The sequence below is a fragment of the Triticum dicoccoides genome, chromosome 6B, assembly GCF_002162155.2.
Source record: "Triticum dicoccoides isolate Atlit2015 ecotype Zavitan chromosome 6B, WEW_v2.0, whole genome shotgun sequence".
Classification (NCBI taxonomy): Eukaryota; Viridiplantae; Streptophyta; class Magnoliopsida; order Poales; family Poaceae; genus Triticum; species Triticum dicoccoides.
The window spans coordinates 28,597,309-28,623,030 of record NC_041391.1 but is presented as its reverse complement, the minus strand read 5'-3'; the positions used below and the strand labels follow the sequence as shown (position 1 = coordinate 28,623,030).

At 42.2% G+C, this 25,722-nt stretch overlaps 1 pseudogene; it reads left to right on the top strand.

Moving 5' to 3' along the window:
• The first annotated feature begins 3,607 nt into the window (after positions 1-3,607).
• Positions 3,608-13,653, top strand: LOC119320625 (annotated as a pseudogene).
• The last annotated feature ends 12,069 nt before the right edge of the window (positions 13,654-25,722 follow it).

Here is a 25,722-nt window from a genome sequence, read left to right as displayed (position 1 = left end):
ACCGTAGTGGTGGCCTCTCCCCCCTGAATCCATCACGGCGGCGACCCCCACCCCTGGATCCACCTCGGTGGTGGCCTACCTCCCCCTGAATCCACCATGGCGGTGCCCTCCTCTGCGGGCCGTCAACCTCGCGCGCACTGCTGCCCAAATCATCCCTCGCTATTGTCCCGGCTACAGCCGCACCCTCCTTCCAATGGGCCCATCCACCTCCTTGGCCGACGACGCGGATCTAACGCATGTGTCCTCCCTGGATCCAGCGTCATCCGAGGTGCGCTTGAGGGCATGTCGCGACAGCGCCCTGGGAAGGTCGCGGGCAACCCCTTGGGCAGGTCGTGCGCCACACCAGGCTGAGTGCCTGACACTGGCAGTGAGGAAGCAGAGCAAGGGCGTCGGTGGCTACCTTGTCAGCACCCGGTGGTAGAAGAACTTCTGGCTCCTCGCTTGACCTGCCCATCCACCATGTCCACCACGATGGTGTTTTGTAATGTTTGCTGCTAAGTTTGTCTGTCCAGTTCCTACGTGATCCTCATATTTTACTGTCGTATATCTGTCCCATTACGTGCTTTTTAACCTGTCGATCGAGCATAAAAAATAAAAAAGATGTCCGTGCGCGCATGCAGAGCATGCGGCCATGTCGTGTGTCGCTGCGGTGGATCATGCTGCTGCCCCATCGTGTTGTGAAGTGTAAAGTCTGAAAGGGTCCTAGGATTTACCCTCCTACAGCCTTGCTGTCTTTTTAGTGTGTGTAATTTGTAGTACCAACTTTTTTTTATCTTTACTGCCGCGAGACTGTAATCTGTACCTGTTGTACCATCATCGTGTTGTGTTGCGCAAAAGACTGATGCTGTTGTTGAGTGCTTCTTGCTTGCTCAAGTATATTTGAGGTTTTTTTCACTGCAATGGTTTGCACTTTGCACCTATGTCCCAATGGCTTGCACCAAACAAAGCTACCACAATGGCAGATGAAAATTGGAAATCTAAAAGGAATGAGCACATAAAAAATATACTTGACCACTGATCTGAGTTAAAATTTAAATAACTGGGCGGTTTGATGTTTTCACATAACTAAGACTTGAACCGTTACTAATGAATAACACCAAGAAATCCAAATTGAAAAAACCAAGAAGTTCAATTTTAAAAAATAGAATAGTACAATGTATATGAAAAACTCAGATTTTCCTTGTTACTAAATAATAAACCAAGAAGATATATTTAAAAGAACAGAGCAGTTCAATATTTATTGCAAAAAACTCAAATTTTTCCTATTACTAATGAATAAACCAAGAAGTTCGGTTTGAAATAACGAAGAAGTTTGACATTTACTAAAAAAAACTCCAATTTTTCACATTTCTAGAAAATACACAAAAGAGGTTTAAAAAGTTGAAAAAACTCAGATATCCTCATGTAACCGAGAGAAGTTCAGGTTGATAACTACCAGAAGTTCACGTACTACATAGTGTGCATTATGTATGAAACAAAAGAATAAAAAAGCAAAGGCTAAAAAGGTTTTTGCTGGAAGTTCAAGTGCTCGGCCCGAAAAAGTTCAAAAATTCCTGTGAGAGGTTGAATAAAAATACGTGACAGAAGTTCAAGGTGAAAACAACGACAAGTTCAACTACTGCAAGGGATGCATTTCAAATGAGAATAAAAGTATAGAAAATTAAAAGCTTAAAAGGTTTGTTGAAAGAAGTTCAAGTGCTCTGTCCGGGGAAGTACTAAAATTCTTACAAGAGAGGTTCATCTTGTATTTCCATGTTTGATTTTTTCCGTATAAAAATCGAATACAATTCTTCACACAAAAATATAAAAAGGTGAAGTTCAAATTGAAATAACATAGAAGTTCATAGTTTATTAAAACCTAGGATTTACCTTTTCAAAAAAAAGCACAACGCCATTTTTTTGCAGTTTTGAAAACAACCTCATAAACGTAAAAATGGTTGCTAGAAGTTCAAGTGCTCGGCGAGGGAAAGTTCAAAAATTCTTGTGAGAGAGATTCACCGTGTATTTGGATGTCCAAAATACATAAAAAATATGTTGTTTTTTATGTTTTAAAATAATTCTCTCAAACCAGAGAGAAGTTCAAAGTGATAACAACCGGAAGTTCACGTACTACATGGTGTGTATTTCATATAAGAAAAATACAATAAAGTGAAACAAAGTGAAGTTCAAACAGACATGCCCAAGAAGTTCAACTACTTCACGCAGTGCAAAAAACAGTACGTAAAAAAACAGCACGTCAAAAACAAAGTGAAGTTCAAACAGACATGCCCAAGAAGTTCAACTACTTCAGGCAGTGCATTTCCGTTCGCGATGAACGCAGAAATCATGATCTCGGCATTTTCTAATTTACCTGAAAACGGCAGGAATATTTTTTGTGTAAGTTCAAGTCCTCGGTCGGAGAAAGTTAAAAAAAATATTGTGAGAGAGGTTTGTACAAAAAAAATATCACTTGTGTAACACTGACGAAATGGATGAGAAAAATTACAAACAAGAATACGTCACAGAACTTCAACGTGAAAACAACAGGAAGTTCACCTACTACACTGAATGAATTTGAGATGAAAAACTTTAAAATCGTCGCGAGTATGAAAAAATGATCAACACGGGAAATTTGCGTGTTTACAATAGCTTTCCATCGGTATATTACTTGCTCAATTCCAGTGAGTGGATGGAGAGCTACGAGCAGTGGATGAAGAGCTACGAGCAAAAAAATCACGTGAAAAACAGAGTGAAGTTCACGTACACGCACCGAGAAGTTCAGGTTCTTCACGCGGTGCATTTTCGAAGAATCCGTTTCGCGCTAGGGGCAGAACGAATGATCCCGCCGTTTTCGGAATTACTTTAAAACGGCTAGGAATCAGAGAAAACCATCAACATGAAAAACTTTCGCATTTTCCGTAGCTTTTCAACGATATATTATTTGCCCAATTCCGATAAAGTTCGTAGAAATTACGGTGAAAATACGTTTTTCGCTATTTTTAAAACTGACTTAAAACCGTAAAGAATTGGGAGAAACAATACATACCAAACAGTTTCGCATTTGTTCAAGCTTTCCAACGCCATATCATTTGCTGCATTCGGACGCACGGTTAAAAAATTAGCTTGAAAATACGAACTCGGTAGGACTTGGACCATTTTCTAAATTACTCTTAAACCATTCAAAATTAGAAAAAAACTTTCAAGATGAAAAAGTAGAGCATTTTCATAAGCTTTCCAACGCCATATAATATGCCTCCATTGGATTAGCCGTTTAGAAATGACATCGAAAAAACGAACTTAGCTGTTCGGTTTACGAAATTTTACGTTTTTTCAAATTACTCTTTAACCATAGGGAATTAGAAAAAACTTTCAACATGTGGAAGGAGCGGTTTTGCAGCAGCTTTCCAACGCCATATTATATGCCTCATTCCGATAAACGGTTTAGAAATGCGATCGAAAATACTATTCACGTTTTTTGTGTGAAGAAAAAACGGTTTTCAAAACTTCTCTTAAACCGCTTACATTTTGCGAAAAATTTCACTTGGGCCTTGATACTCGTGTCCATATCTTTCCAACGGTATATAGCAAGCCCTATTTGGGCAATGTTGCGGGAAGTTCCACCTAGCACATGGGGAAGTTCAGGTCGAACAACTCAGGTAGTAAAATCGCAAAAAAACGCGAGTTCTTCACGACCCGAGTGCAAAATCCACCTACGAGCGAGGTTCCTATCTAAAATGAGTATTTAGTTGCTAAAAATCGTTTGAAGATTACACTTACATCACATGGAACACGACTAACCAGAAAAACTCACGGTAGAAGGCACGGTTGTGAAGATAGCCCGAAGGTCGGGTTCGTACAGCGATAAGTTCAGGCGCGTTACTTAGGGCAGTTCAGGTTGTGATCAGAATATTATTCTGATCCCATGATCAGAATAGTGTTTATGTATGTATGTATGTATGTATGTATATAGATATATATATATATATATATATAGTGTGTGTGTGTATGTGCGCGCGCGCATATGCGTCAGATAAAATAATAGCATGTGTGTGAGGAGGGGCCGAGGGAGAGTGCATTTACGCTCAAAAGACTGTTCTACATATTAAATTAAAATATAAATTGTATTAAAAAATTGGATGGGATCATGAAATTTGTAATTCGCATGAACAAGCATATGTATGGTATTATTTCACATTATTAATCCATAGTTTGAGTAGTTTGAAATCCATACAATGCATGGCTTTTGCAGTTCATATATAAACGTGAGTAAACTCTGTGCTATCAGTGTCAAGCACATCATACATAGAGAACATACATGATATACATTCGAAATTGTTACCTACGAACTAACATACATTTTGAATTCAATATAAAAGTGGCTTAAAAGATTCGAATTCATAGAAAGTGCATTGAACCATTTGAATTCGAGATAATGGCATTTCTAAAGCACATCTAAAAGGGAGAACCAACCTTTGTCGTGCTTTTGAACATTCTATATACTCATACGCGTTTCTAACTATTTTTTGCAAACCAAGGAGATTATCTGGAACCATGAATGAATTAAGCTAAGCTGCAAAAAAACACTCATGTATAAAGTAGATTCAAATTTACCCTCTCCATTCCAAAATAATCGTAGTTATATGATTTTCAAGAGTAATTTTTTTTAAAGTTAGACAAATCCTAAAAATGTAATTGAAGAGAACTGTAAACGTGAATCCTTCCGCTCCACATATTGAACGAAGCGCCAAATAAGCCTCTCATCGCGTCAACGTCGCCGAGGTCTACGCCACCATCACTTTTCGCGGTATCACCCACCTCTGCGCCTCGGTGATGGTGCTCAACATGATGGCCAACGCACCAGAGGACGTGCGGAGGCTCCCAGCAGCAGAGAAGGTGCAAGTACTGATGGGCGGCACGCAACCGCCAGACGCCATTCTAGAGTAAGCCGAGGCCATCGGCTTCCAGGTCAGCCACAGGTACGGGCTGAGCGAGACCAGGGGGTGATACGTCTCCAACGTATCTATAATTTTTGATTGTTCTATGCTATTTTATTATCTGTTTTGAATGATTATGGGCTTTATTATACACTTTTATATAACTTTCGAGACTAACCTATTAACCGGAGGCCCAACCCATATTGTTGTTTTATTGCCTATTTCAGTATTTCGAAGAAAAGGAATATCAAACGGAGTCCAAACGGAATGAAACCTTCGGCAGCATGATTTTTTGGAAGAATATCGCCCAGGAGACTTGGAGTTCACGTCAGAAGAGCCCCGAGGAGGCCAGGAGATAGGAGGGCGCCCCCCTACTGGGCACGCCCCCTGTCTCGTGGGCCCCTCGAGCACCTCCCGACCGACTTCTTTCGCCTATATAGTCCCACGTACCCTAAAAACATCGAATATCAAGATAGATCGGGAGTTCCGCCGCCGCAAGCCTCTGTATCCACCAAAAACCTCTCGAGAGCCCATTCCGGCACCCTGCCGGAGGGGTATCCCATCACCGGTGGCCATCTTCATCATCCCGGCGCTATCCATGACGAGGAGGGAGTAGTTCACCCTCGGGGCTGAGGGTATGTACCAATAGCTATGTGTTTGATCTCTCTCTCTCTCTCGTGTTCTCTCTATGGCACGATCTTGATGTATCGCGAGCTTTGCTATTATAGTTGGATCTTATGATGTTTCTCCCCTCCCCCTCTACTCTCTTGTGATGAATTGAGTTTCCCTCTTGAAGTTATCTTATCAGATTGAGTCTTTGATTTGAGAACACTTGATGTATGTCTTGTCGTGTTTATCTGTGGTGACAATGGGATATCACGTGCCACTTGATGTATGTTTTGGTGACCAACTTGCGGGTACCGCCCATGAACCTATGCTTAGGGGTTGGCACACGTTTTCTTGACTCTCCGGTAGAAACTTTGGGGCACTCTTTGAAGTACTTTGTGTTGGTTGGATGAATCTGATATTGTGTCATGCATATCATATAATCATGCCCACGGATACTTGAGGTGACAATGGAGTATCTAGGTGACATTAGGGTTTTGGTTGATTTGTGTATTAAGGTGTTATTCTAGTATGAACTCTATGATGAATTGAGCGGAAAGAATAGCTTCATGTTATTTTACTATGAACTCTTGAATAGATAGAACAGAAAGGATAACTTTGAGGTGGTTTCGTAGTCTACCATAATCTCTCCGTTTGTTCTCCGCTATTAGTGGCTTTGGAGTGACTCTTTGTTGCATGCTGAGGGATTGTTATATGATCTATCTATGTTATTATTGTTGAGAGAACTAGCACTAGTGAAAGTATGAACCTTAGGCCTTATATGATTTATCTATGTTATTACCGTTTACGCTCACTTTTATCATTAGTTACCTTGCTGTTTTTATAATTTCAGATTACAAAAACCTATATCTACTATCTATTTTACACTTGTATCACCATCTCTTCGCCAAACTAGTGCACCTATACAATTTACCATTGTATTGGGTGCGTTGGGGACATAAGAGACTCTTTGTTATTTGGTTGCAGGGTTGTTTGAGAGAGACCATCTTCATCCTACGCCTCCTACGGATTGATAAACCTTAGGTCATCCACTTGAGGGAAATTTGCTACTGTCCTACAAAACTGTGCACTTGCAGGCCCAACAATGTCTACAAGAAGAAGGTTGTGTAGTAGACATCAAGCTCTTTTCTGGCGCCGTTGCCGGGGAGGTGAGTGCTTGAAATTATATCTTTAGATCTTGCAACTGAATCTTTTTATTTCTTGTTTTATCACTAGTTTAGTTTATAAAAGAAAACTACAAAAAAATGGACTTAAGTTTGAATCATACGCTTCGTCTTTTTAATATCTTTCATGAGTATGATGGAAAGGAAAATTGTGCTCAATTGCTAGAAGAAGAATGCATTAAAATGCTTGGTACTAAATCTTTGAATGATGAGCATGATTGCAATGTTGTTAGTATGAATTCCTTGAATATCCATGATGCTAATGATATGCAAAGCCACAAGCTTGGGGAAGCTATGTTTGATGAATATGATATTTTTAGTTCCCCAAGTTTTGATGAGAATATTTATTATGATAAAAGCATGCCTCCTATTTATGATGATTATATTGATGAAAGTGGGTTTGGAAGAGTGTCAACTTTAAGAAGTAGTGATCCCACTATTTTGAAGGATGTTGAATCTTATTGTGATGAACATGAAAGTGGATTTGGAAGAGTGTCAACTTTATTTAGTGATGATTCCACTATTTCGGAAGAGGTTCCAATCGATTATGATGAGAACAAAGTTGCTACTTATGATGATTATTGTGATGAAACTTATGCTATAAAAAGTAGTGATGATTATATTTATAAAACTTGTCATCATGATTTTAGTTTTCAATTGGATTATGCCTCACATGATAATTATTTTGTTGAGTTTGCTCCCACTACTATTCATGAGAAGAAATTTGCTTATGTGGAGAGTAGTAAATTTTCTATGCTTGTAGATCATGAAAAGAATGCTTTAGGTGCTGGTTATATTGCTGAATTCATTCATGATGCTACTGAAAATTATTATGAGAGAGGAACATATGCTAGTAGGAATTGCAATAATGTCAAGTTTCCTCTCTATGTGCTTCAAGTTTTGAACTTATGCTTGTTTTGCCTTCCTATGCTAGATGATTATTGTTCCCATAAGTTGTTTGCTCACAAAATCCCTATGCATAGGAAGTGGGTTAGGCTTAAATGTGCTAGTCATATGCTTCATGATGCTCCCGTTATGTTTCAGTTCTTATCTTTTATGTGAGCATCATTGCCATCATCATGCCTAGCTAGAAAGGCATTAAAGAAAGCTCTTGTTGGGAGACAACCCAATATTTACCCTTACTGTTTTTGTGTGTTCACATGATTATGATACTGTAGTAATCATGTTTTATAGCTTTTGTTTCAATAAAGTGCCAAGTGGAACCTTTGGGAAGACTTGGGGTGAAGTTTATGTGATCTTGCTGTAAAAAAACAGAAACTTTAGCGCTCACGAGAATAGCTGCCATTTTTTTTTACTGAAGAGTGCTTTTAGGTTTATTCTTTTTGAAGATGATTAATAGACAAATTCCTCAGGTCCAGCAATTTAATTAAGAATTTTTTGAGTTCCAAAAGTATACGTTTGATACAGATTACTACAGACTGTTCTGTTTTTGACAGATTCTGTTTTCATTGTGTTGTTTGCTTATTTTGATGAATCTATGGCTAGTATGTAAGGGTATGAACCATATAAGTTGGAATACAGTAGGTTTAACACCAATATGAATAAAGAATGAGTTCATTTCAGTACCTAAGTGGTGATTTATTTTCTTATACTAACGGAGCTTACGAGTTTTGTCTTGAGTTTTGTGTGGTTGAAGTTTTCAAGTTTTGGGTAAAGATTCGATGGACTATGGAATAAGGAGTGGCAAGAGCCTAAGCTTGGGGATGCCCAAGGCACCCCAAGGTAATATTCAAGGACAACCAAGCAACAAAGCTTGGGGATGCCCCAGAAGGCATCCCCTCTTTCGTCTTCGTTCATCGGTAAACTTTACTTGGAGCTATATTTTTATTCACCACATGATCTGTGTTTTGCTTGGAGCGTCATTTTATTTTGTTAGTATTTGCTTGCTGTTAGTTATAATAATGTTTTTCATCTTTATTTTCAATAAAAATGTCAAGGATAGCCTTTGCCATGCTTATTTTGCTAGTATACATGTTGCTGTTTGAAAACAGAAAGTTTACCGCTGTTGCAAAAATTCCCTAGAAAAGTGAGAGAATGGTATAATGTTGAATCTTTTTGCATATTGAGCTCTGATATATCTTCTACAGAGCAGTATTTTTCTCATAATTTTTGGAGTTAGGGAAGTATTAATACTCTTGCATTCTTTACAGACTATACTGTTTTGGCAGATTGCTGTTATGTTTGAATTGTTTGCGTATGTTTGCTTGTTTAATGATTCTATTTGAGGATAGGAGTATTAAATATGCAGAGGAATTTAGTATGCAATGTTGAATAATTATTTTAGTGATTTGTTATAGTAGAAAATGATAAGGTGTTGCATTGGTTTATACTGACCTATCTCACGAGTTCTTGTTGAGTTTGTTGTGAAAGAAGCTTTTTGATAAAAAGAGGAAACCAAGATATAAAAGGAATTAAGGAGACACAAAAGTTCAAGCTTGGGGATGCCAAGGCACCTCAAGATAATATTTCAAGAAGTCTCATGCATCTAAGCTTGGGAATGCCCCGGTAGGCATCCCACCTTTCTTCTTCAACAACTATCGGTTAGTACCGGTTGAGCCTAAGTTTTTGCTTGTTCACATGAGTTGTGCTATCCTTGCAATGTCATTTTATTTTGTTTTGCTCGCTGTTTGAATACAATACCAAGATCTGAAATTCTTAAATATTAGAAAGTCTTCACATAGTTGCACAATTATTCGACTACTCATTGATCTTCACTTATATCGTTCGGAGTAGTTTGTCATTTGCTCTAGTACTTCACTTATATCTTTTAGAGCACGGCGGTGGTTATATTTTGTAGAAATTGCTAGTCTCTCATGCTTCACTTATATTATTTTGAGAGTCTTTTAGAACAACATGGTATTTGTTATGGTTACAAATTTGGTCCTAGAATGATGAGCATCCAAGTTGGGTATAATAAAAACTATTATAGGAAGTGAATTGGATGCTATGATCAATTTGTTGCTTGATAATTGTTTTGAGATATAAAGGTAGTAATGTTAGGGTCATGCTAGTGGATAATTATGAAATTGAGAAATACTTTTGTTGAAGTTGGCAAGTCCCGTAGCATGCACGTATGGTAAAAGTTGTGTGACAAATTTGTTGCATGAGGTGCTCTTTTGATTGTCTTCCTTATGAGTGGCAGTCGGGGACGAGCGATGGTCTTTTCCTACCAGTCTATCCCTCTTGGGGCATGCGTAGTATACTTTGCTTCAAGGGCTAAGTAGAATTTTGCAATAAGTATATGAGTTCTTTATGACTAATGTGAGTCCATGGATATACGCACACTCATCCTTCCACTTTGCTAGCCTCTCTTATTACCGCACAACTTTCGCCGGTATTGAACCCATTATTTACCTCCCTCAAAACAGCCACCATACCTACCTATTATGGCATTTCCATAGCCATTCCGAGATATATTGCCATGCAACTTTCCACCGTTCTGTTTATTATGACACGTTCCATCATTGTCATATTGCTCTTTGCATGATCATGTAGTTGACATCGTATTTGTGACAAGGCCACCTTCATAATTTTCATACATGTCGCTCTTGATTCATTGCATATCCCGATACACCACCGGAGGCATTCATATAGAGTCATATCTTGTTCTAGCTTTGAGTTGTAATTCTTGAGTTGTAACTTCATAAAAGTGTGATGATCTTCATTATTAGAGAATTGTCTCAGTGAGGAAAGGATGATGCAGACTATGATTCCCCCACAAGTCGGGATCAGACTTCATACTTAAGAAAAAGAAGAAAAAAAGGAAAGGCCAAAGAAAAAAAGAAAAAAAAAGAAAAAAGGAAAAAAATAAAATGAGAGAAAAAGAGAGAAGGGACAATGCTACTATCTCTTTTTCCACACTTGTGCTTCAAAGTAGCACCATGATCTTCATGATAGAGAGTCCCCTATGCTGTTACTTTCATATATTAAGTGAGAAATTTTCATTATAGAACTTGGATTGTTTATTCCAATGATGGGCTTCCTCAAAATGCCCTAGGTCTTCGTGAGCAAGCGAGTTGGATGCACACCCACTTAGTTCTTTTTGTTGACCTTTCATATATTTATAGCTCTAGTGCATCCGTTGCATGGCAATCCCTACTCACTCACATTGATATCTATTGATGGGCATCTCCATAGCCCGTTGATACGCCTACTTGATGTGAGACTATCTTCTCCCTCTTTTTGTCCTCACAACCACCATCTTTTACCACCTTAGTGCTATGTCCATGGCTTACGCTCATGTATTGTGTAAGAGTTGAAAAGAGCTGAAGCGCGTTAAAAAGTATGAAACAATTGCTCGGCTCGTCATCGGAGTTGTGCATGATGGGAGTATTTTGTGTAATAAAAATGAAGCATGGCCTAACTATATGATTTTGTAGAGATAAGCTTTCTTTGGCTATGCTATTTTGATAGGACATGATTATTTGTTAGTATGCTTTGAAGCATTATTATTTTTATGTTTTATAAGCTTTTATCTTGAATCATTTGGATCTGAACATCCATGCCACAATAAAGAAAATTACATTGAGAATTATGCTAGGTAGCATTCCACATCACAAATTATGTTTTTATCATTTACCTACTCGAGGACGAGGAGGAATTAAGCTTGGGGATGCTTGATACGTCTCCAACGTATCTATAATTTTTGATTGTTCCATGCTATTTTATTATCTATTTTGAATGATTATGGGCTTTATTATACACTTTTATATTACTTTCGGGACTAACCTATTAACCGGAGGCCCAACCCATATTGTTGTTTTATTGCCTGTTTCAGTATTTCGAAGAAAAGTAATATCAAACGGAGCCCAAACAGAATGAAACCTTCGGCAGCATGATTTTTTGGAAGAATATCGCTCAGGAGACTTGGAGTTCACGTCAGAAGAGCCTCGAGGAGGCCAGGAGATAGGAGCCCCCCCCTACTGGGCGTGCCCCCTGCCTCGTGGGCCCCTCGAGCACCTCCTGACCGACTTCTTTCGTCTATATAGTCCCACATACCCTAAAAACATCGAATATCAAGATAGATCGGGAGTTCCGCCGCCGCAAGCCTCTGTAGCCACCAGAAACCTCTCGAGAGCCCGTTCCGGCACCCTGCCGGAGGGGGATCCCATCACCGGTGGCCATCTTCATCATCCCGGCGCTATCCATGACGAGGAGGGAGTAGTTCACCCTCGGGGCTGAGGGTATGTAGCAGTAGCTATGTGTTTGAACTCTCTCTCTCATGTTCTCTCTATGGCACGATCTTGATGTATGGCGAGCTTTGCTATTATAGTTGGATCTTATGATGTCCCCCCCCCTCTACTCTCTTGTGATGAATTGAGTTTCCCTCTTGAAGTTATCTTATCGAATTGAGTCTTTGATTTGAGAACACTTGATGTATGTCTTGCCGTGTTTATCTGTGGTGACAATGGGATATCACGTGCCACTTGATGTATGTTTTGGTGACCAACTTGCGGGTTCCGCCCATGAACCTATGCTTAGGGGTTGGCACACGTTTTCTTGACTCTCCCGTAGAAACTTTGGGGCACTCTATGAAGTACTTTGTGTTGGTTGGATGAATCTGAGATTGTGTGATGCATATCGCATAATCATGCCCACGGATACTTGAGGTGACAATGGAGTATCTAGGTGACATTACGGTTTTGGTTGATTTGTGTCTTAAGGTGTTATTCTAGTATGAACTCTATGATGGATTGTGCGGAAAGAATAGCTTCATGTTATTTTACTACGAACTCTTGAATAGATAGAACAGAAAGGATAACTTTGAGGTGGTTTCGTACCCTACCATAATCTCTTTGTTTGTTCTCCGCTATTAGTGGCTTTGGAGTGACTCTTTGTTGCATGTTGAGGGATTGTTATATGATCTATCTATGTTATTATTGTTGAGAGAACTTGCACTAGTGAAAGTATGAACCTTAGGCCTTGTTTCCTACCATTGCAATACCATTTATGCTCACTTTCATCATTAGTTACCTTGCTGTTTTTACAATTTCAGATTACAAAAACCTATATCTACTATCTATTTTGCACTTGTATCACCATCTCTTCGCCGAACTAGTGCACCTATACAATTTACCATTGTATTGGGTGTGTTGGGGACACAAGAGACTCTTTGTTATTTGGTTGCAGGGTTGTTTGAGAGAGACCATCTTCATCCTACGCCTCCTACGGATTGATAAACCTTAGGTCATCCACTTGAGGGAAATTTGCTATTGTCCTACATACCTGTGCACTTGCAGGCCCAACAACGTCTACAAGAAGAAGGTTGTGTAGTAGACATCAGGGGGCTGGTGGTGTCGTGCATGTGGAAGGAGGAATGTAATAATCTGCCAGCGCCCGAGCGCACGCGGCTCAAGGCGAGGCAGGGCGTGCACACACCGGTGATGGCCGAGGTGGACATCCTCGATAGCGAAAACTGCATGCCCCATGATGGATCCACGATGGGCGAGATCATGCTCCGTGGAAGCTGCATCATGCCGGGGTACCTTAACGACGACAAGGTGACCGAAGCGGCGATCCGAGACGACGGGTGGTTCCGTACATCAGGGTCATGCACCCGGATGGCTACCTGGAGATCCGCGACCGTTCCGAGGACGTGATCGTGAGCGGGTGGGGACAACATCTGCAGCATGGAGGTGGACTCGGTGCTGTACGACCACCCGACGGTGAACGAGGTGGCGGCGTTGGCCAGGTCGGACGAGATCTTGGGGGAGGCACCATGTGTGTTCGCGAGCCTCATGGAAGCTTGAACCGTGACCGCAGATGAGCTGGCCGCGTGGAGCCAGAAGCACATGCTGGACTTCATGGTGCCCAAGACCATCGTCTTCCGCGCCGATCTGTCCAAGACGTCCACCGGGAAGATGAAGAAGTACGTGCTCCGTGACCTGGCCAACGAGATGGGACCCACTCGCGGCAGCACCGAGATGTAGGGCTATGTTCTTGCTCCCCTTTGGCAGTGACAGTGTCATGCATAGCATGTATCCTCCTCGTCTATCTTTGGATCTCCTTAGGAATTCATTCCCTGGTTAAAATGGTAATCGAACCAAAGTAAGAATTGGTGCTCTTTTTTGTGGAGAAAAGTAATTCTACCATGCACGGAACCAATATGTGCATGTGGATTCACCGTTCACCGTTGCTTTGAGATTTGTGCTATATTTTCGGGGTTTGACAATATTTGTCTTGTTGTAGAACGTTGCATTAGGAAAAAGAAAATTCTTGTTACAATATTGCTAAAGTGCTTCGTTCTACATTATTGTGTACACTACTGGAATCGAGTAGGACGGAGATGACCAAACTATTTTCAAAGCGGGCAGAGTAGTTAATCTTAGTGCAATGTACAGAGTATGCATTGTACAGAGTAGACTGACTGCTTTGAGTTAACTAATCTCGATGGAAAGTGCTCTAAGAATTTGCGGTAGGACGGAGATGTGACAGAGCCTAAAAGATTCATGAATGAGCAGGGAGGGAGAAAACTGTTATTTTCATGTTCTACATTGTTGAGTACACTACTGGAATCGACGAAAAAATGTTTAGTTTGAGAAGTTTCCCTATTTTTGTCCATGGGAACCTCGGCAAAACCTGATATATGGCGGATACGGATGACAATAAACTTGGTAATCAAGTGAAACCCGACAAATATACAAGTTGGCCTAGTGCCGTTTACCTTTGATTTGAGATCTGTGCTATATTTTCTGGGTTTGACAATTTTTGTCTTGTTTTAGAGCGTTGCATTAGGATATTTTTTGGTTAAAGCATTTATTGAAATGTTTCATCGTATGCAAATTAACATCGGTTGTACCATAAGCAGAGTGTTGGGCATTTGCTACTATTCCGTCCCGAATTACTAATCTTAGATTTGTCTAAATAAAGATGTATCTAGACACGTTTTACGGTTAGATACATCCGTATCTAGACAAATTTAAGGCATGTAATTTGAGACGGAGGTAATATTTGGCCAGGATCACCCTGAGTGAGTGTTTCTTGTAGCTGCTATCGAGGGAGACTAATTAACCTCGAGATTTTCTTAATAACCTTTTTCTAAGATTGTGAACGAGGCCCAAGAGGAAGCAGACAAAGAGTGTGGTGTTGGATGGAATCACTAGCATAAAAAGGCTCCCCTATGCAATGACCGAACTATTTTCAAAGCGGGCGGAGTAGTTAATCTTAGCGTCAGCAACTCTAGTACAATGTACAGAGTAGACTGACTTTAGTTAAATAATCTCGATGGAAATGCTCTAATAATTTGCGTCAGGACAGAGATGTGAAGATCCTAAAAGATTCAGAAATGAGCAGGGCGGGACAAAACTGTTATTTCATGTGCTTGGAACTTAAGGCACTTGTGGAAAAAATGGTACAAATGGTCATAACTTGGATATGGAAGAGGCCCAGTCAAGTCAAGCACGTTTGGACAATAAAATGGAGGATAAGCTTGGACAAAAAATGATGTGGGAAAAGAAAGAAAGAAATACTGTAATAAGGGAATTCCAAAGGAAGGGCACTGGATAATCTGAATTTTGACAACTTATATCAGGATAGAGAGATGAATAAGATAGATCCCAAGCCAGAGCAAGGGGGTAGAAGAGAAGCTTGATTACAATGCTAGTGATGAGACAGGAGAGGATGATGCTATGGATTTGATGGGGTTGAGAGCATGGATGCTGACAGACATGCAAGTAAGGTGCTACATGCATGGGAGATCGCTAAATGTGTGAATTTGATGGTTATTGTACATGTTTTTGGAATGATGCCCTGAGAACTTTTGTTATAGGGTCCCTGTTTCTTCATCTGTCTGTGGCTTGTGAGAAACTATGGAACCATTCTGGCAATAAGTATTGGCGGGCGCTGTACCTGTCGGTCTATCCATGGAGCCGTTTTAAAGTCTGCCAATAGGAACACTAAAGCATGTGACATACTCCGTTCGTAAATAAATATAAGAGCGTTTAGATCACCAAAGTAAGTAGTGATCTAAACGAGCGGTTTTAATGTCCGCCAATAGGAACAACAAACATTTAACATAGATAATACTCCATGCTGCAGCAAACTTCTTGCAGATTGTGCTGCAGCAATTTTTGATACATGTTTTTTTTTTTTTTTTTGCAAAAATGCCAGTGCAACATGTTTTTTCTGGACGGAGAGGGTATCTACTACAACAATTTTGATCACTTAGAGCACAGTGTTCCCACTTTTAGATTACTGCAGCAAACTTCTTGCCAAGTTCCAACAACTCCATTGGCAATTCACAAACCAAACATACCGCCCAGCCCAATAGCATCCTAGTTTCTAGAAAGAAAGAAAAAACAATAAGGAAGCAACCAGGAATGTTCAGTTCGATCATGCACTAGTTGAGAATTAAAGGTTGCCATCATATTTGAGGGTAGTTAGCTCAGCATATGCGTGATGCTGCCATTGGTGTGACTCACTCTAGTGTAAGCAACAAGGCGTGCTCGAATTTTTGTCTTTCCTCCTCGCCGTCCCAAGAGGACGGCGGCGGTGTCAAGGCGAGAGGCGAGAGCAGGCTGGGGCAATAACCGCCAAAGATGTTCCATTGGCAGTTGGATGGTGTTGGCGCCAGCTGGACGCGCCGGTCACATTGCGGACAATCAGCGTCCGGAGATGGCTCCGGCGAGCGTCCTCTCGTGCCATGCTTGTACACGACCTCATAGTCCTTGTAGCACAGTGTCTTCTCGGCGTCGTCGAACCAGGCACTCCTTGGCACGTCGAAGACGTAGTTGCCGCCGGCATGGAAGCTATAACGCAGCTCCCAACGCGCCTCACTGTCGTCGCGGTCGGGAGGCGGGAGCGAAGACATGAGTACCCAAAACTGGATCTTCCGGACCGTGGTGTGGACGCCCCGCAGGATGTCTACGGCGAGGCACAGCCGCCCGCCCATCTCGCAGGCGTTCACCAACGGGTCCCAGGCCGGGTGGTACTCGTCGGCCTCGAACGGAAGACGGTGCGTGCGGCGCGCCTCCGTCGCCACGTCGACCTCCAGCAACCCGTCAGGATTCCGGGGCTTCTTTGGGCGTGTCTGGCAGGTGGTAACCAAGTAGAACTTGCCTTGGATGAGCAACGGGCGAAAGGTGACCAGCAGGGGACACTGAGAGCGGAACGAGTGCTGGCGCCATCCGCCACCGCCGGCAGCACCGTCCAAGGTGAACACGCTCGTGTCCACGTCGCCCCGTAGATGCTATAGAAGGGCGAGAATGTGAACCGGAACAGCTTGTGCTCCTTGGTGGATGGGCTGAACGCCAGGGCAAAGTGATGGTAGATAATGCCGCCCGGGAGCCCCACGGGCGGAGGCGCCCTGGGGACCATCGCCGTCTCGCCGGTAACGGGGTTGCAGATGAACGCCGGCGCCTCGGCACTGTCACGGACAAGCGAGAAGCAGAGAAGGCTGTTGCAGACGTTGAAGAGGCGGTATCCGTTAGGGATAGTGACGCAGTGCGGCAAGGGCTTAGGTTTCGGCGATGAGACCCTGAAGAAGCTGGCCTCGTCGGGCCTGCCGGCCTCCCGCGTCACCGTGACGAGCAAGGCCTCAGGGGGCGCGGCGGAGACGTGGTCGGCATCAGCCTCGGCGTGGAGGGTGCGGAAAGTATGGTCGGCGATGAGGCTGCGCCATAGCCTGCAGACACAGCAGCAGCGGATGACGTCCCTGGTGGGCAGCTTGAGCAGGATCTCCTGCACCATCTCCTCCGATTCCGGCGGCGGAGCAGGAGCAGGAGCAGGTCCCTAATCATTTGTTCTTTCAAATTATCTTGTGTTTGAATTACTGAAAAAATAGCTCGCCATAGTGTCACTAATAGCACGCTATAGCATGCAGAGAATTGTCGCTAAATTGATCAATGTACAATGTCTCGCTAATAGCATATTTTTAGGGACGAAGCTAGTTTGCATAGCACGCTATTTTTTTTCCTTACTTTAAATTCATGTTAAATGTCCTTAAATAATTTCAATATTCAGGGACAGTGCTAGTTTGCATATCGTTATATCAATTTGAATATTAAGTTCGAGCATGCTTCTATGTTCTAGGCTCGACTTGTCACTTGTTTTTCTCAGACTTGAAGTATTGGTTTCACACCGGTTGCGTATCACACATGCTACACTACTCAAAAATCATAATATGCCGAGTATTAAAAATACTCCGCGAAGCCAAAATCGAACTTGGCAAACTGTATGCAGAGTGTTGCACTTGGCTTCCTCTCCTCAGCCTATATCATGTCCACAAAGGGTTGTAAGCCGAGAGCTTTTTCACGGGCACTCGGCTGACACTTTGTCGAGTGCTAAATGTGGAATCTTCGGCATAATAAAGCAATGTGACCGACTGACGGCCCTCGGACAGAGACGGCGATGCCATGTGGCATCTCTGTAAGCCGTGTGACATGCTCGACATTCTCCGCAACTAGGGGCCACCCAAAGGTAGACACATGGAAAAGTTTAAGCCGAGTACCATCTTGTCGGTGAACGGTACAGTTACAAGCCGAGTGCTTTTCCAGCTTGGCGTGACATATATCTATGTCGAGTACCGCCTTACCGGTGCACGGTATAGCTATTAGCCGAGTGATTTTCCAGCTAGACACAACATATTTCTATGCCGAGTATCTGTGTTCGTCGAGATCATTTATGGCGGCTCACGACAGAGATGAACACTGAGTATGTGGCAACAACTCTCGACATAGGTCTAAGCCGAGTGTAGTACTTGGCATAGGTTTATACCCTATCGTGCCATTTGGTTTTGGACTTACGAGATCGTGGTGTCCTGTAAGCTGAGTGTGGCACTCAGCCTACAGGTATAAACGAGGCAACACTCTGCCAAGATACCAGAATACATTTTTTCATGTAAGCAGTTGAACTACACAAACACTATATATTAGTTCGATGTAGTTAACAGAATATTAATCCCAATCATTGATCTAACACGTATTTTGTTAGAACGAGGTGTGTAATATACCGTTGGCAAGCTTGGATAAGGCCATCACTTCTCATCTAGAACATTTTCTTAGAATCCTCATGGTTTAAGAGAAGTTTCGAAGAAGGCATTTCTTTTTTTCAAAAACGTGAATCATAGTTTAGCTCATTTTCAAACAGTGTATCGGGACGGGGTGATGGGTTGGCATTGGGAAGATGCTACAAATACGCTCCTTTTTCATGTACAAAGTTTTCCCAAATTCAAAGAAATGGTGTATTTGTACAACAATATATTTTTGCCTCTGGTTTCACATGCTCCCCTAATAGTGCAATATCCAATAACATGACCTTTTCCTTATATCGTTAACTGATCTAGCAGAAAATATGCTTCCCCTTGCAGTTCATTCAACTTCATTATACTCCTTTTATAAGGAGGTGATGCAATATTTTGTGCTCTTATTATCAAATATGCCGAGGAACCAACCATAAATCTTTCCAACTGTTTTCAACATAGACGATGGCATGCATGTCAGGTATATTGCTTCTATAAGATATAAAAATGGAGCTATATAGGCTCGTCAAGGTATTGGTTTTCTAATTTCCTTTAATTTCTTCCTTGTGCCTTTTTCAGTATTATTTGGATCAACTAAGTTAAAAGGGGTGAAACATGCTATGCTTTCTTGCGTACAACATCTGGTCCAAAGTACAAGTGTGTTTAATCTTTTACCATGAAACATACATATAATACAAATTAGGAAACTAGTATTACTAGGTATGTCATGAAACATGCTTACACAATATACTCTCTCCTTGCCAAATTAAATTCTATATAGCATTATTCAAAAAACATACTTTATAACCAAGTTTGTAGAGAAATGTATCAACACTTACAAACACCAAATCAAAACCATAGATTGATCACCTGAACCATATAATTATTTCTACGCGAGCCACAAATTTTCCCAGAAACATAGTCAACGTACTATCTTCAAGATCATGTCATGTCCTAAAATACTTGGGGGATTAACAATTGATTTCCAATGAAATGAAATAGACATATTATGTCAGAAATAAGTAAAAATACATTACCTACTTTTTATGTTAAGATCCATTTAATAATGCTCAATACTAAATTAAACAACTTAAAACATTGCTCAGAATAAAATCAATATATTTTTGAGACTATATCCATATCTAAAATGACAGGGTGTTTAAAATCATGATTAAATTACAGTAGAATGTGACAGATCTAGGTAATTAATAATTATTTAGCTTAGTTACCTGTCAAAGTCAATTGGTTGTTTTGTTGAATTCACTTCAATAAGAAATTCTTTGTGTTATTCAATTAGAATTATTATTCAAAAAAATGGTTCCATATGTATCAAAACAAGTTTTCTTATAATTGTATAATAACCTTAGGGCATTCGTCATGTGAACCCTAATTATTACTGGACCATAAATATTCATATGTATACATCTAAATCGCATAAAAACTAGCTATATATAGGATCCTAGTCGGAATTTTACCTAGTGTATTGATATACCATGACATATAAAATATGGAGATTTGTACTTAATTATGTCTTGTACAAATACCAAGCTAGCACAAACAATGCACATGATCACAATTAATATCGTGTGTTTGTGAAAGCTGTAATTATCTCTAGCCCCTTCGGTTTTGTAGATGTCTTTTTTTCCGAGGACTCGATTTCTTTAAAACATTAAATACTAATATATGTATAAATATTTCGACTGGATACTTTGAAAGTATGAATGTGATTTGCGTCAAAAAGTACTTACAACTACTTTTCAGATTTAATAAATAGTAACAGAACTTGTTGGTCAAAGTTGTATTTTGATGATCTTGGCAATGTTCAAAATAATAACTTCTAGATGACCGGACAGAGGGCCACACAACTAACTGCACTGTATTATTTCCGATCACAACATATAAATATCTATGAAACCACAATTTATGTTTCAAGCACTTTAAAAAAAACTTATAATGATGCCCTAGCATTGTTAGGGCCACTGCCCTAGTTTCTCAAAAACAAAAATAATAAGGAATCTTACCGAAAAAAGAGAGCATAATTTGGAAGCTAACTAATGCGACCATGAATATGCTGAGTTCGATCCTGCACTGGAGAGAATCTAATGGTTGCCATCATATTTGAGTTAGCTCAGCGTATGCGTGATGCTTCCATTGGTGTGACTCATTCTAGTGTAAGCAACAAGGCATGTTCGCATTTATGTCTTTCCTCCTCGCCGTCCCAACAGGACGATGGCGGTGCCAAGGTGAGAGGCGAGAGCAGGCTAGGGCGATAACCCCCGAAGATGTTCCATTCGCAGTTGGACGGCATTTGTGGCAGCTTGATTTGCCGGTCACATTGCGGACAATCAGCGTCCGGAGACGGCTCCGGCGAGCGTCCTCTCGTGCCGTGCTTGAACAAGACATTGTAATCCCTGTAGCACAGTGTCATCTCTGCGTCGTCGAACCAGACGCTCCTCGGCTGGAAGAAATAGTAGTTGCCATCGACATGGAAGCTGTAGCGTAGGTCCCAATGCAGGTCGTGGTGGTTAGGCGGCGACGAAGACATGAGTACCCAGAACTGGATCTTCCGGGCAGTGGTCTCCGTGCCGCTGAGGATGTCCACGCCGAGGCACAGCCTCCCGCCCATCTCGCTGGCATTCACCAGCGGGTCCCAGGCCGAGTGGTACTGGTCGGCCTCGAACGGGAGGCGGTGCGTGTGGCACGCCTCGGTCGCGACGTCGACCTCCAGCAACCCGTCGGGGTTCCGGAGTTCCCCTGGGCCTGTCTTGCCGGTGGTGACCAAGTAGAGCTTGCCTTGGACGAGCAACGGTGTAAAGGTGTGCAACAGAGGGCACTGGGAGCGGAACGAGCACTGGCGCCATCCGCCGCCGCCTGCAGCGCCGTCCAAGGTGCACACACACAGGTCGATGGTTTTCCCATGGATGGAACTAAAGGGCGAGAACGTGAACCGGAACAGCTTGTGCTCTTTAGTGGAGGGGCTGAACCCCAGGGCGAAGATGTGGTAGATGGTGCCGCCCGTGAACCCCATGGGTGGAGGCGCCTTGGGGACCATTGCCGTCTCGCCGGTAATGGGGTTGCAGATGAACGCGGGCGCCTCGGGACTGTCACGGACAAGCGCGAAGCAGAGAAGGCCGTTGCATACGTTAGATAGGCTGTAGCCGCTGGGGATGGTGACACGGTGTGGCATGGCCGCGGGCTTCGACGGGAAGGAGACCCTGAAGAAGCTGGCCTCGTCGGGCCTGCCGGGCTCCAGCGTCACCGTTACGAGCAAGGCCTCCGGAGGCGCGGCCGAGACGTGATTGGCCTCGGCGGCGTGGAGGTCGCGGAAAGTAGGGTTGGCGACGACGCTGCGCCATAGCCTGCAGACGCAGCAGCAGCGGATGACGTCCCTGGTGGGCAGCTTCAGCAGGATCTCAAGCACCATCTCCGCGGATTCCGGCGGCGGAGCGGGAGCAGGATGAGGTCCTCCCATCGTCGGTAGATCGACACGAAGATCGATATCGGTTTTGCTGCTGGCGGTTTCCCCGGGCGGCCACGTACGTCTGAAGCGCACAACCACCATGGAACATTTATATAGGCACAACTAGTCGCCGACATAGATTTGATCACGAACTCAATCTGAATCCTTGATCGCTTTCCAGTTCGAGTCGGACAAGGAATCAAATCTACAGCCCGTCTGGACAAACTAGTCGATCGAGGGAACTGTTTTTGTTAACTAGGCCCTAGGGTCGCTGGGAGAGACACCCCAGGGAACTGTCTTAGTACTCCTCCCAGCCTGTTCACCACTATGAGCGCTTGTGTATGTATTGATGCTAAAAATAAGCCTGTTCACCACTATGCAGAAAATCCAAAATCTTGCCATTTTATAAAAACAGGCAGCTCAAAATGAATTTTTTTTACGAGAGAAACTTTCAGTTTATTCATCAATCATGACAGTACAGAGAAAACAAGAGATAATAAAAGTTACAATCAGGTATATAGACCACCTAGCGATAACTACAAGCACTGAAGTGGACTAACACTAGTGCAGAACCGGGCTTTAGTGCCGGTTCTACAACCGGGACTAAAGAGTGGAGACTAAATGGGCCCCCCTTTATTACGGTTCGGCACGAACCGGCGCTAAAGTGCCACCAGGTGGCACGAGCCAGGCCCGGGTGATGGTAGACCATTAGTACCGGTTGGTAACACCAACCGGTACTAAATGTTTGGGGGGTTGGTTTTATTTTTTATTTTCCATTAATTTTGTGTTTTTCATTTAATTCTTTTTTGTTTGCTGGTATTTTACGATACTACAAATTATACATGAACCGCATATATATATATATATATATATATATATATATATATATATATATATATATATATATATATATATATATATATATATATATATAATCGAATGTCTCACAACCAACACCATTAATTATTCACACGTACACATGTATATATATATATACAATTTCTCCTACATGTTGCCTTGGTGCCTTCGGAACATGGTGACAAGTGGTTCATGGGGCGGTAGCAGATAATAGTATTCTCCTTTGGGATCTATGACCTGGTCGAGCAAAAATCCCGCTATTTCCTCTTGAAGTGCTAGTATGCGGTCCGCTGGTAGGAGTTGCTCCCGCACATTTCTGAACTGTTAAGAAGGAGATCAATATGCATGTGTATTAGTTGTGTAACTAGATATCGATAATGGTGTGAATAGTGTTCTGACAAACGTACCCAGTCCTGTCTTTGAGATCTGCTCCTTTCGGACGCCATCACGCAAATGTTCTCGCAAACGTAAAATGCACACAGATCATTCCCCTGCGTCTGCTTCAGGGCCTTTACGAGAACGGAATTGAATCAGATAATGATTAATGAAGCATGATAATTAATTAATGATATTGAAACAAGAATTAAAGAGATGGTAGCCAGCTAGCTAACTAGTACTACTTAATTACTTACCTTTGGTTGATACCAAAACAACTTTTTTGCCCATTTGCCTGGAGTCACCTTGATGAACTTTGCCCAAGCCCTGCCCGCCGGCAAAGAAAATTAATAAAGGGGTTATTAAATAGTTCATATCAGGAAATGACGAACTAAATAGGCCGAGATATAGTTAATAATGATTGAAATTGCCTGTTGACTATCCCCTTCACGATGGTGTAGTCACTTTCTTTTTTAAGTAGTGAGTCCAGTACTTCAACTGTTCTTTTGTCAAATTTAATGTCTAACAAGATCGAGTGAAAACTGCATGCGCACACGTTTGCATGTCTTAATTAAGCGGGCATGTGCATAACACTAATCAACTACCGTAAACCCTATACACTTAATTATTAACATCTAGCTAGCTAGTAAGCAAAAACAGAATTTGTAGTACAAGACAGTGTGACTCACAGAAAGTTGTAAGAAAGTAGTATATCTTCATTGGTATTGAGGCGCTTGAAGAACTCTAGCATGCTTTCCTCTAAACTTACTCGAGAAGTTGAAAGATTCCATGTGTACTCATTAATGGTATTTGGGTCAATGAACCCAATGCCATAGCGTCCAGATTTTTTTATTTCATACATCTTCATCCTGCATATAATACCACAGAAAGAATATATAGTGAGGATAATTACATGTAATGATTGATCAAAATGATCACTACAGCTAGATTGCGACTTAAATTACAGAAAGAAATCACTTACAGACAATAGCAACTGACGATAGATTTGTCAAGTGCGTCTTGATTGTATAACTGAAATAGTTCTGAATACTCAACGGACAAAGCTTTCTCATGGAAGTAATGCTCCTCCTTGGCATTCACCATGAGGGACTCTCGATTGGAAATCTTGGTAATGTTCATGTACCATTGATGCAATTCATACATTCTCGTTGGGAGGTTCTTGACCTTGTCTGGCTCGACCAAAGGTTGGCCCTGGACATATTTCTGTTTTATTTCCTCCTCTCTAAGCAGAGACATGAGCTCGATTTCGAGGAGTTGTCCAACAGTGATCTTGAGCATTTCAGCCTGCATTATATGCTCCTCGGTTATTACCACATCGCCCAGCTGGGGAACGTTAACGGTTTGCCCACAATAATATTAGGCGCGCATACTCCTCTCATGTGTTGTTGGCACAACAAGCGGGGGATCGATTGCGCCGCCTGTTCTCCCAGCTGGGGAAAGGTTTTCCCGCATTTTTTGCCAGCTTCTTGGTGGCTCGAGCTCGAGCTCGCTTCCTTCTGTAGTTGTGCTCGATGTGCCTTCCTGATTTGGCGCTCATAGTCTGAGTCAACAGGCTTGTGAGCTGGTGGCCTAGCCATACGAATGAAGTGGTCAATCTTTTCCTCAGGCACTTTCTCCCTTGGCGGCGGTGCCGGTTTTGGTCCAAAATGGGCGTCCACTTGGGCCCGCACTATGGCTGTGTTTTGCTCCTCGGTCATGTCGTAAGGCCTCTAAGGAAGAGGAGCGAAGCTTGGACCATATTTATATCGCTTGTCTCCGCCTGTACTTCCTGTACTACCTCGACTCGTACCGCTATGCACCATAGCTGCGACGTGTCTCTTCTGCGATTGCTGAGACGGCGGAGACGGCTGACGTGGCTGAGTTGGAGTAGGAGGAGTGGCCTGACGCTATGCCAGACTTAAAGCAGGAGGTGTGGCCTGACACGGTGTCGGACTTGAAACAGGAGGAGTGGCCTGACGCTGTGCCGGACTTGAAGCAGGAGTCTGCTCACGCTTTCATGGACTTGGAGGAGGTGGCAGACTTCGAGGAGGAGTCGGCTCACGCGTTCGTGGACTTGAAAGAGAGGGAGTCTATTGACTCGGTGGAGGACTTCGAGGAGGAGTCGGCAGACGCGGTGTCAGTGGACTTCGAAAGATGATGCAATCCTTTCTCCATAGGATGATACGTGAAGGAAATATGCCCTAGAGGCAATAATAAAGTGATTATTTATTTCCTCATATCATGATAAATGTTCATTATTCATGCTAGAATTGTATTAACCGGAAACATAATACATGTGTGAATACATAGACAAACTTAATGTCACTAGTATGCCTCTACTTGACTAGC